Raw genomic sequence first — 13,096 nt, 5'->3', positions numbered from 1 at the left:
ATTTTTATAAACAAAGAACTTCAAGAATTTCAACAAAACATTTTTTTGTATTTTTTGGGTCATTCTAAGCAAAACATGTTCTTACAAGTTTTTTTGTAGAATGCATAATTTCCAAGATAAACGCGGCTGAACTTTCAAAAAATCGAAAAATTGCAATTTTTGAACCCGAATACCTTTTGATTAAAAAATAAAATAGCAATTCTGCTTATATTTATTTTTCTCAACAGGCCATGTAGGCCCTGGGCGTGAAAAACACAATTACATTTTTTTTCTATACATATCTATAATATACAATATTAATTTGTCTATTAAAAAACACATCATATAAATATAAACATATAGCTCTCATTTTACAATTCAAAGCACGTTCTTCTGTTACAATTTCTCTTGCGCTCTTCTTACCAGTCCTCTTCATTCTCTTCTGTCTAATACCTTGTTTCTCCAGTTATCTATTTTTGATTCTCGTAAATCTGCTTGGACGCTGTCAAACCATCTTTTACGGGGTCTTCCTTTACTTTTTTTCCCTACTGGTTTCCTGTTCAATATCATACCGGTCATTCTATGGTTTTCCAATCTTTGCACATGTCCCAGCCATTTTATTCTATGCGCCTTTATTATTGCGGTGATTTTTGGTTCCGTATACAGCTCTTCCAACTCTTTATTTGTCCTTCTTCTCCATCCCATTTGTGTATTTATGCCTCCGTAAATTGATCGGAGAATTTTCCTCTCCCATCTTTCTAATCTTTCTTCATCTGCCTTTCTTAAAACCCATAATTCAGCTCCATATAAAACCGTAGCTCTAATCATAGCATGCATTAAAATGCATTAAAACACTATTTGTTTATAGCTTTGTTTGACAATAAAAAAATTAATTTTTAGAAATGCAAGTAACCAAAATCAAACCGATATAATTTGGCTTGAACTTTCAAATGCGGTAAGCAGAATGGCTATTCTATCTTTTAATCAAAAGTTAATATATTCGGGTTCAAAAATTGCAATTTTTCGATTTTTTGAAAGTTCAACCGCGTTTATCTCGAAAACTATGCATCCTACGAAAAAATTTGTAAGAACATTTTTTGCTTAGAATGACCCAAAAAATACAAAAAAAATGTTTTATTTTGCGAAAAATCGCTGTTATATAATTTTTCAAGTTCTTTGTTAATAACAATATTATCGACATCCGGATCAACTGTTACCCAAAAAATTCGTGTTCTACGGGTCAAAATACATCAAAAAACTTGGATAAGTCCATCTGAATAAAGGAGGCCGTTGTACCCCCTTGGCGACAGCACTAATAGGATTCAGAGATTACAAATCTTTCTATTACATTCATATTGCGTACCTACTACTTCAAAATAGGAACTTCGAACCCCGGCCTCCTCTATTCATTTTTGCGCTGTTAATCTAATCAAAAAAATAATAAATAAGATTCAGTCTAATTTGCGCTATTTCTGTGTTTTAGTTTCTAAAATAAACAGCTTTGTTTATTTAGCATTAGAGCTCGTTTCAGACTTACGTAAGCCTTCAAAACGATTTGCAGTTTTCAGTTTCCCTAACTGATTTATTAGACCCGTGACATGATGATCCGATAATGGACACCTCTACATGTTCCAGCGTTAATTTTGTTTTACTGAGAGAACTCTCGACGTACACTCATTAATGTTTTTAATTAAGAAATAGAACAAAACACATGGAAGTTGATTACAAGCGGCGAGTACAGGTTTATAGTTTATTTCAAAAGTCAGCGAAAGACAGAAGTACATAAAACATACTTAATCGTTTCCATCTATTTACTAAGGCTTCGGCATAAAATGGGAGCTGCGAGCTCATTCGGAATTGCCCATTTGAATAGCGCTACACTTAAAATCGTTCCTAATTTTGATGATGAGATTATGAAAATGATGTGCATTTAGTAGAAGCTAGAAAGACGGAAAATTTTATGGAAAATTTGATGGAAAACTTGTTACGTAATTTAATAAATGAACGTGTCATGCTCAGCCAGTTCGTATGCGTTTTATTAAAGTAGAAGGTAGAAACCGGCTTGAGGAAGAACAAAAATAAATGAAAATAAAAATTTTATTTAGCTGTATATATTAAACAGGGAGAAGAAGGTTGTAACGATTCAACAATCCTATAAGTTTTAATTCACTTGTTTCAATTCCCATTCTGTATATTACACCTTACAAATATTCGATCGGTAGTTTGTTATTAACATTTCAATTCCATCTTAAACTTCGACGAAAAACATTATTGTCTCTCCGATTCAAATACATAAAAACAAAAATTCTCGATTTAAATAAACAAAATTTCTTCTTCTTCTTATTCTTTTTCAATGTGCCCCACTGATCGTCTTCCTATTGGGGATAGTGATGAGCAAAACAAGAACAAGACTAAGACCAGGCTAGTCTTGGTCTTGGTTTTGTTCTTGCAAACTTGGTCTTGGTCTTGCAGCTAAAAGGCAGTCTTGGTCTTGGTCTTGCACTAGCCGATCTTGTTCTTGGTCTTGGTCTTGCTGCAAGAGTCTTGCTGGTCTTGCTTTTTTGGTAGTAATAATTTGAACCAAACAATTTCGAATAAAATACCCAAAAATCACATATACTTTTACTTTATTTAATAAAATTAACTTTTTTATAAAATAACTAAAATATACTTTTTAGTAAATACATACATATTTACCATACCTACTTATAGACCTAATACTATAACATAATAACTAAACCTAATGGGGAGTTATAACGCTTAATTCTGTAATTTGTTATCTTGCAGTTCTTTATTTTATTTAAACTACATTGCTCTCATAGCACGAGGTATTCGCACTTTTTATTTTCACATATTTTTGGATTGAATACCCATTATGACATTTAAAAAGTTGAAAATATTCGGATGTGGGTAGTTACTAGAATTTAAAACACACTGAAATAATTCACATGTATTTCAAGTGCGGCACATTTTTTTTGTAGTACAGGACCTTTCTGAGAAAAACCTAGATTCTTCCAAATAGTTTTCAACTATGAAATCAGTAAAATTCTTTACGCGTTTTTCATCCGAGATTTTCACAAATAATTATAATTTAACTTCCAACTTTCGTTGCTTATAAAAAAATAAATCCAAAAAATAATTTTAAAAATTTCATGCATCATACCAAAGAAATGGCTCTCCTCTACTTTTGTCACAATGCCGAAGACGAATAACGCCAGAGAGTGTTCAGACCACAGAACTATGGCATTGATGAGTCACACACTAAAAGTATTTTTTAAAATAATTCACAAAAGAATATTTAATAAATTAGAAGAGGACATAAGCGCCACACAGTTTGGATTCAAAAGTGAACTGGGAACACGGGAAGCTTTGTTTGGTCTGAGTAGGTTAATGCAAAGATGTTTGGATGTAAACCAAGACCACTACGTAGGTTTCATAGATTTTGAGAAAGCCTTCGATAAAGTCAGACACCAAATGCTGTAAGAAATCCTAAGAAGCAAAAACATCGACAGTCGCGACATTAACATCATATCCAGGTTGTACTGGGGACAAACAGCAAAAATCAAGGTTGATAATGAGTTAACCGAAGAAATTGAGATTCGTCGAGGTGTGCGTCAGGGTTGTGTGCTTTCTCCACTACTATTCAATATATATGTATATATATATATATATATATATATATATATATATATATATATATATATATATATAAAACACTTTTGAGTTTCGGTGGGTTGGAGTCAATAAAAAGGGGCTGTTAGAATACTATTTTTTATTACTCGAGCTTTCGAATGTGTTTACATTCATTTTCAAGAGCTAAAAAGTAACTGATAAAGTGGAAACAAAGATCATGTAAAAATATAACTGACCAGATAAATCTAGATTGGTTATTAAAACTTGCTAACATTAATACATATAAATAAGAGGAAAACTATTCATATCCATAAAATGAATTCTTCCCAGACTGCATAATATAAATTAATGGCCAAAAGATTTAAATTTTTTGAAATGACTTTTGAATTTGAACGATCGGTAAATTGGAAAAAAATTTTAATACAAAAAGTCAATGTCAGTGAAAAAATCAGCCTACATCGACAAGTAGCTAAAAGTAATTTATTTAAATATATTATAACGTGATGATTTGTTAAAAAAAAAGAAAGAAGAAATAAATACGTAGAGAAAAAAATATTTTAGTAGTTTACAGAAGTACAAAAGAAATGTAATAAGGATGTGAAAAAAGTGAAATATTTATGTGATTGACAAAGATCATATCATGGATTTTGACAACATAAAAATTTTGTGCAATGAAGGTAATAAATTCAAAAGGACTTTTTTGGAAATGGTATCTATTAGTAGAAGTGATTATAGTTTAAATAAAAGATCAGAAATTCAAAATTTAAGCAAAATTTATAATTACATCATTTCCTTATAATTTTAAATAATATTCAGAGCACACCATAAATATTTCACTTTTTTCACATCCTTATTACATTTCTTTTGTACTTCTGTAAACTACTAAAATATTTTTTTCTCTACGTATTTATTTCTTCTTTCTTTTTTTTTTAACAAATCATCACGTTATAATATATTTAAATAAATTACTTTTAGCTACTTGTCGATGTAGGCTGATTTTTTCACTGACATTGACTTTTTGTATTAAAATTTTTTTCCAATTTACCGATCGTTCAAATTCAAAATTCATTTCAAAAATTTAAATCTTTTGGCCATTAATTTATATTATGCAGTCTGGGAAGAATTAATTTTATGGATATGAATAGTTTTCCTCTTATTTATATGTATTAATGTTAGCAAGTTTTAATAACCAATCTAGATTTATCTGGTGAGTTATATTTTTACATGATCTTTGTTTCCACTTTATCAGTTACTTTTTAGCTCTTGAAAATGAATGTAAACACATTCGAAAGCTCGAGTAATAAAAAATAGTATTCTAACAGCCCCTTTTTATTGACTCCAACCCACCGAAACTCAAAAGTGTTTTTTATAAACAAGTCAACAAAGTACTTCTTTTTTCTATATATATATATATATATATATATATATATATATATATATATATATATATATATATATATATATATATATATATAGCGAAACAATATGTTAGGAAGCGCTCCTAGATCACAACATTGGCATGAACATTAACGGAGAGTTAATTAACAATACGATACGCTGATGACACGCTAATATTAACAGATAACCTAGCAAATTTACAGTATTTGATGGAAAACATAAACACTCATACCAATAAGTATGGTATAAAACTGAACATAAAAAAGACTAAATTCATTATTGTAACAAAGAATCTATACACCAATGTGAATTTAACCATAAATAATCAGCCAGTTGAAAGAGTTACGTCCTACAAATATTTAGGGGTTTGCTTCACTGATACTACTGACCAGACAAGAGAAATCAAGAGGCGAATTGAGATAGCGAGACAATCGTTTGTCAAAATGAAAAAGTTCCTATGTAGCCGGGACATAAATATAAACTTAAGAACGACGATAATGTTAAGGTGCTATGTTTTCTCCGTTCTGCTGTACGGCATGGAAGCTTGGACTCTGAAAAAGATAAACATCAAAAACATTGAGGCATTCGAGATGCGGTGTTACAGGAGAATGTGGAAAATACCATGGACAGAAAGAGTAACAAATCAAGATGTTTTGCTGAAGATGGGGAAGGAATCCGAAGTCATAAAAACCATACAAACGAAAAAACTGGAGTATCTAGGCCATATAATGAGAGGAGAAACGTACTCTCTGCTAAGACTCATAATCCAAGGAAAATTCTCGGGAAAGAGAAATGTGGGTTGTAGGAGGATTTCCTGGTTGCGAAATTTAAGGGAGTGGTATGGGTGCAGTTCAATACAGTTGTTCAGAGCTGCATCCGACAAAGTTAAGATTGCTGTGATGGTAGCCAACCTCCGATAGGAGACGGTACTGCAAGAAGAAGAAGATCTGCTGTTAGAATCATGGATTTAGTCTTGTTTGGGGAAATCAACATGGTAAATTTTCTAGCGGTTATATTAAATTCGTGCAGCATATGTACATTGTACATCATCTTCAGTTTGAGAGATTAGTATTGCGTCGTCTGCATAGCAGATTATTTTAAGTTGTTTTTCTCCTATTTTATATCTTTTTTTGTTCTTACTTTTTTTATTATTTCATCCATGATCAGGTTGAACAATAGAGGACTAAGGGAATCTCCCTGTCTTATCCCATTGCCGCTTCAATTGGGTCAGTTAGTTCTTCATCTACTTTGACTTTTATTGTGTTGTTCTGGTAGATATTTTAGATCGTTTTAATTATTCCTAGAGGTAGCTCTCTTGCGTACAATAAATGGATAACGTCCTTTAATTTGACCCTGTCAAATGCCTTCTTAAGGTCCACGAAACATAAGTATGCCGGTTTGTTGTATTCCAACGATTTCTCTTGAACTTGCCTCATTATAAATATAGCGTCTGTCCATGATCTTCTCGACCTAAAAACCTTGTTGTTCTTCTGCTAATATTATAAATAATTTTATTCAGTTTGTTTGTTATCACTTTGGTTGTTAATTTTAGTGTTGTGTTTAATAAATTAATTCCTCTGTAGTTCTCCGGGTCCAATTTTTCTCCCTTTTTGAAGAGAGGTATTAGGATACTTGATCTCCATTCTTGTGGTTTTCTGTTTTGTTCTATTATTTTTTGGATTAGTTTTAATAGTTGTTTGGTCAAATCTTGTCCGTTTACTTTAGGGGTTCATTCGATATTCTGTCCTCTCCTGGTGATTTTCTATTTATTAATTTCCTTAATGCTTCCGTTTACCTCTGCTTCTTCAATATTTATTTCTTCGTTTGCTGTCAGTTCAGGTGTTCATGGTTCATTATCGTTATCTTTAGCAAACAGAGATCGAAAATAGTCTGCCCAAGTTTCCTTGTGAATGTGTTTCGTTTTTATTAGTTCGTTCATATATTTCCTTTGTCCTCTGATCATTCTCCATATTTTCTTTTGTGTTCCGTAGAAGTCTTGATCCATCTGTTTTAAGAAGCTCTCCCAGTGTTCTCTTTTTATTTGTCTGACTAAAGTGTTTGTTTCGTTTCTAATTCGTTTATAGTGGTGGTATGCCTGTTGTGTTTGTTGTGTTCTGTATTGTAAAAAGCTTTTTTCTTTTATTCGCATTTTATCTTCACTTCCTCTCGAAACCATTGGGTTTCCTTTTTTGATATATTGGTATTCCTTACTTTTCTCTCTCCAAGTGATTCTTAACCAAAATTTAAAAATGTTTATTTTATTCAATGCACATTGCCTCAATTATCTAACCGTTTCTATGTACGTTTGATGTTCGTGTTTTAACAAATTTAATTTATGCATTGGCTTTTGTATTACATTCACCATGAAATCCCTCGGCGCAAGTTTATTCTTGGCCCTTATTTAGTTTTAGAACTAACTTACAATCTAAGGAGTCTGCTACTTGTATTTTCCAGGCACGTTCTTATTGACCCTGATCTACTGGAATCTGTGTTTGTGTAAGAAATGAATCCAAGTGTTACTACGCCTCTGGTTGCAAAATAATTTCTACCTTCATAAAACCAACCGAGTAAGATATTTCCAATAAATCCCGGGTAGAATTCATTCAAAAGCTTGTTTTACCTACCTATAGTCCGTCCGCTATAACTTTTCCCATGCGGTACGATTGATTTTCAATCAAATTAAGTCAAAACATAAATTGAAACGAACGTCGATGTACACATCGGCGTACGATGTACACATCGGCGTACGTTTCACTTTCTGTTTTGACTTAATTTGACTGAAAATGAATCGTACCGCATGGGAAAAAGTTATAGCGGACGGACTATAATGAAAATTTAGTTCCGCGAACGCCTGGTAGATCTTGGCAGTTAAAATTTGAATGCGGCCTGTATCAAGTTAATTTTTGTCTAACGTGAAATTCACACTGGGATTGGAGTACGGTTAAGATAGGAATGCGCATTCAGTGTTGCCACAGTTCCTGTGCAACGCTCTTGAGAGAGCAATCAACAACTGGTGAAGACCGACAACTCTGTGCGTTTATTCCCCATTAGAAATGTATTGCCCTATCTCAGCAGTACTGCATTCTCGGTGTGAATTTCTCAATAGTGTCTAGTCTATACGTTGTATTTATTAGTTTTAGAGTCGCATCTCTCGCGTATTTTTGTTAGTAAGAAATTACAGTTCACCTAGATTTGACGACCCGTTTGTTAAGTAGTTTTCGAGTTACAACTCTAGCTTTTTTGTGAAAAAAGTTATCGCTTAATTATCCTCGAGTTTGGAGGCAATTGATAGTTATTGTGTCTCGCTTATAGTTAAACGCTACACATTACGCAAATGTTTATTATTAATAAGGTTGATAAGTGTTAAAAACATACTTAGTACATGTCATAGTCACTGACCTTTAAACTGTAAAAGTGCTATAAAGTTTGTTTTGATGACTAGTGTGAATTGGAGCGTAAATTAGACGGTTGAAATAAAAGAGCTTTACGAAAGAACTTTGGCCAGATCATATTTTAGAAATAGTAACAAAGTCATTCAACCACAATTTTTCAATGTTTTTAATTTTTTTATTTCCACGTTAGTAGCTGGTCCTTCGAATTTTAATTTATTACATTGTTTATTAAGTCGTGATCTCACTATCAAATAATTTGATCAAACAGTTTGAGCAAACTCCGGAAGTACGTCAAAGTGACGTCACAATTGCAGTTTGTTGAAATTCTAAAGATCTGTTCTCACTATCAGTCTATAGTTTGATCAAATTTTTTGTATTGAGTTGTCTAATTGTTTGTACTTTATTTAAAATTAAAATTTTTCATTATTATCCACAATGAAAACTCAGGATGTGACGTCACTAACTGTCAATTTCAGTTTTCCCAAACCAGTTTGATCAAATTATCATTTGATAGTGAGAATACAACTTTACTCTCTAAATTGCAGTAAAATCGCCATCGTAATGTATTTTTGCGTCCTTTTTTAAACGTTAAATTTTGTTGATCATCTTTTACCATTTTGGTTAGTCTGGTTCATCTAATTCAAATGTAAGTCTTCTTTTGCATTTAAATTACGAGTAGACAATTACAAAATAATTAAAAAGTTGTTCCAGCACGTAATAACAAAACAAATATAATTTATGCATTGGCTTTTGTATTACATCCACCATTAAATCCCTCGGCGCAAGTTTATTCTTGGCCCTTATTTAGTTTTAAAACTAACTTCCAATCTAAGGAGTCTGCTACTTGTATTTTCCAGGCACGTTTTTATTGACTCTGATCTATTGGAATCTGTGTTTGTGTTTTCCTACCTCACTTTGTACCAGATGGTATCGATCCGCTCGAATAAAGACCACAACCGATAAAATTTTCTAATATACATCCAATCTGGCCGTCTGCGTCGCGTTTGATATTTTCTGAATCAACAAACTCGGCATAAAGTTCCGGAAGGAGGGACATTCACGTCCACGGGGTCACTGTTATTTTAACAGTTTATTGGATTACACGACGTGTGATGAACGCTGAATGTTAGCAGATATCAACGCTAAAATTTATTATTATTACCATTAATGGAGAGAGTCGAAGTGCACACTACAGTGTGCACTTTTACACTGAGTTTTTACAACTCTTTCGTAATGTTTCATTTGAACTTTTTTTAAACCAATGGAATTTTTAAATAAAGAGGATTTAGGGAACTATAGAAATAGACTGGACCAAACTACGGCGTAACCAGGAGATGATCCTGAGGGGGGGGGGTTCAACTTTAAAATGGCTTGATTTGTGTCAACCCATAATGGTGTTAAAGGTATAGAGCTCAAAGTAGATCCCAATGGGGGGGGGGGTATAACCCCCAATACCCCCTGGTAAAGCCTATGGGACCAAAAATTCAAAATTAAACAATCCAATAGTAGCAAAGAATATTACAACTACATAGAAATGGAAATGACAAAGCTAGAAAGATGTGCGACGAACAAAGCGGTTAGGTATCCCAGCAAACAGACCGACGTGTTAATTACGTGAATTGGGTACATTTGTCACCAATATACGTAAATTGCTTACGTGAATTTCACGTGAAAATTTGGTTGGAATGTCACATTGAAAATACGTCTTTAAATTATGTGAATAACTCGTCTTCAATAGACGTGTTATTTACCTTAAATAGCAATAAAATGTTTCGGGAAATTCACGTTGAAAATACGTGTTGATTAACGTATCTTTGGGAATGTATATGTTACAGTTCAAGTTGATTATCCAGTTGGAGTTGACTCCAACTAGCCGATTCTAGGAATTAAATGTTACTGAATATGTTCAAATTAGTCTAGACTGTATCGTCGCCCCCGTTAGGTAAATTACTCCGATTCTAATTTTTGCACAAACTTACTCAAAAAGAGGTCCTTATAACAAATCTACTGGGTGCCAGGCAGTACCTTGATCGATAAATTGTTTAAACAATTTTTTTAGACAAATTCACAAAAATAATTTTTTCACTTCGAACAATTTTTTTTTAGATCATTTGGGTTAGTCTGAGCAAAAAATTGGTATTTTGTGATTTTTCTCTAAAATTGATTGTTGTCGAGTTATACGCGATTTAAAATTTGAAAAATGCGAAACTAGCCATTTTCAAGGCTTACTCGGTTAAAATCCATTATTATGAAAGTCAGAAAGTGACCAAATCAAAGTTTATAGCCCCCTCTACAAGATCCAGCAGAAATTTTTGTCACTACAGTAGTCTCTCTTTATAACGATTCCCTATATAACGATAATTCCTCTATAAGGATCAAAATACTAAACATTGTTTGGTTCGTCATAAGGACAATATTCTTTCTCTATACCGATATCGTTCTCTCTTTATAACGATAACTTTTCAATATTCGATGACCTCACTTTTCAAGAAACAACTGATAACCATTTGCGTTTGGCAATAACTAAGATAACTAAATAACTAAACCGTGAGAATTTTAAGAATTAAAGATAACACTTAATTGAAACACAGGGAATAACTGAAAAAGCTGTTGCGTAGGTGTAACTTGATAAAAAGTGATTAGTGAGTGATTCATTTTGTGGCTCCAATTTAGCAAAAATTTGGTGGTTCAAATTTCAATCCGATATGCAGAAAGTTGAGTATGAATACACGCTTTTATCGTTCGGGCGGTGCGCCTTAACTGTTTTCACACAGATGTTGTCTATTGACGACTTATATTCAATTATTTCGGTTGTATCTCGGTCTGTGAACAGTCAAGATGTTTTCGAAAAAGCGTAGAGTACTCTCGGTTAAAGAAAAGTTATCGATAACTCGGGCAGTAGAGAAAATTAACACAAGGTATTTAGTACAGTATGATTACTATTACAATAACGATTTTTTTTCTCTCTCTCTCTGTATAACGATATCTCCTTATAACGATGAAAATTCCCGGTTCCTTGCAGATGAGAGAGGACTGTATTTTATTACTAAGCTTTATCTTTAATTATTAACAATGAGCGCTAAGTGCGTATTAGTCAATGGTGAGTGCTAAAGAGATGCACCATTCCGGCCGTCCAATGGTGAATCTCACTCGCACTCACATTGACGGCTGCCTCAATACACGCTTGGCGCTCATTGTTGATAATTAAAAATAATATCTTATTAATGAAATAATGACAAAAATTTCTTCAGGATCTTATAGAGGTAGCTTTAATTTTTGATTTTTTTTTAGTTTCTTACTTTCATAATATATAATATCGTATGGCATTTTTGCCTTTCGGACAGTTCCGGCGCCAATTACATCTTTAACCCTGTTTCAAGCAACTAGTGTCGATGTACAATAGCCCAGGGGGACCGACGGCTTAACGTGCTCTCCGAGGCACGGTGAGACGGCTAGTGTCATTATTGGAAATGAAAATGGTTTGTCTTTGGCAGGACCGCAAATAATGATATGTACCACCAGTGGTACATGTACCACAGATTGAGAACCGCTGGTTTACATAATATGAGATAGAGTAGATAAAAATTATTTTTGTAAATTTGGTTAACAAAAATTGGTTAAACAATTTTTCGACCGCGGTACCGCGTGACACCCTGTGTATTTGTTATAAGGATTGTTATACGGATGTATTTCTTTGAGTAAGTTTGTGCAAAATATCGAATCAGAATAATTTACCTAACGGGGGCGACGTTACAGGCTATACTAATAAGTAGTTGAAACGGTCAAAACAAAGAAACGCACACTCATCAAAAATGCACTTGAGATTCTCGTATAATCAACATTTACTGAATCGATCCAGGAAGAGTCAACTCCAACTAGTAAAAGTTGATTTAAATTTTTAAAATCAACTTTTACTGCTCGTTTCAGTTGGAGTTGACTCCAACTAGTTGAAGTCAACTCTAACTGAGAATCAACTTGAACTGTAACATATATATTAGTATTCACGTGAAAGATACGTCCTCGGTTCACGTAAATAATTCGACCTTAATTAACTTATGAATCACGTAATTATTATCCTCATATGATATAAATAAAACAAACATATAAACTGTTAACAATGTATTTATTTAGTAGCATTTAGAGACTTTAAAAGATTTGTCTTGTATAATTATTATACAAGATAATGAAACAAAAACGGTACCGACCTAAAGACACATTAAAAAATTTGCCAACACAAAACATGCACAAAACACAACACAGGTCACTTTTTATTTCGAAGAGGACACTTCGACACTTTGTTTTTTCTAATTGCATAATTGCATCATCGGCACTTCAACCCTCGAGCAGTGAGGTAAACGTTAATTAATACCACAGAATAACTAACCACATTAATACGAAAGATATTATTATAAATAAAACGAGGGAAATAAAGCTCTTCACGTTTCACTTTTTGTTGTGAGTTGTGAGAAATGTGAGAAGCTGATATTAGAGGTTATGATTATCGATTATAAAAATCGATTATTTTTAAATTACAGTTAAACTATTCTATTACTTTAAATTAGTATTACTTATTTTCTTTTTGTTTTTAAATTTCTTCTACTATTAACTAATTGGTCTTACTAAAAATCTATTTCAATACCAGAATAATATAAAAAAAATAATCCTATCGAAACGTATCTATTATTCCATAAATC

This window comes from Diabrotica virgifera, chromosome 2 (genome assembly GCF_917563875.1).
Source record: "Diabrotica virgifera virgifera chromosome 2, PGI_DIABVI_V3a".
NCBI lineage: Eukaryota > Metazoa > Arthropoda > Insecta > Coleoptera > Chrysomelidae > Diabrotica > Diabrotica virgifera.
The sequence above is the reverse complement of the archived record's forward strand: the minus strand, read 5'-3'. Positions refer to the sequence as shown.